Here is a 481-nt window from a genome sequence, read left to right on the forward strand (position 1 = left end):
CCTTCAGGGCACGGAGCCCCCCGAGACCCCCAAGGCCCCGCCCACGCGAGGAGGAGGAGGAGGAAGGACGGGGAGGGATGGAGAGGAGGAAGAAAGAGGGAATGGAGGAGGAAGAGGAGGAGGAGGAAGGAGCGGAGGAGAAAGCGCAGGAAGGGTGGGGGGGATGGACGAGGAGGAGGAGGAGGAGGAGGGACGCAGAGGAAGAGGAGGGGGATGAAGGCCGCGCCGAGCCGCCGCCGCCGCTTCAGCACCGGGGACAGCGGCGAGCCCGAGCCCGCGGCCCGAGGGGAGGAGGGGGCGGCGGAGAGACCCCAGACCCCCCCCCAGAGAACAAACAGCACGAAAAGTCCTGATTTTAATGGACTGGGGGGGTCTGCGCCCCCCACCAGGGTCCCCAGACCCCCCCCAAAACCCCAGGTGTCCCCAGGGGGGTGACAAGAGAGAATAAGGAAATAAATAAAAGGTGAGGGGGGGGCACAGG

This window comes from Onychostruthus taczanowskii, unplaced genomic scaffold, assembly GCF_017590055.1.
Source record: "Onychostruthus taczanowskii isolate IOZ18803 unplaced genomic scaffold, ASM1759005v1 scaffold526, whole genome shotgun sequence".
Taxonomy (NCBI): Eukaryota; Metazoa; Chordata; class Aves; order Passeriformes; family Passeridae; genus Onychostruthus; species Onychostruthus taczanowskii.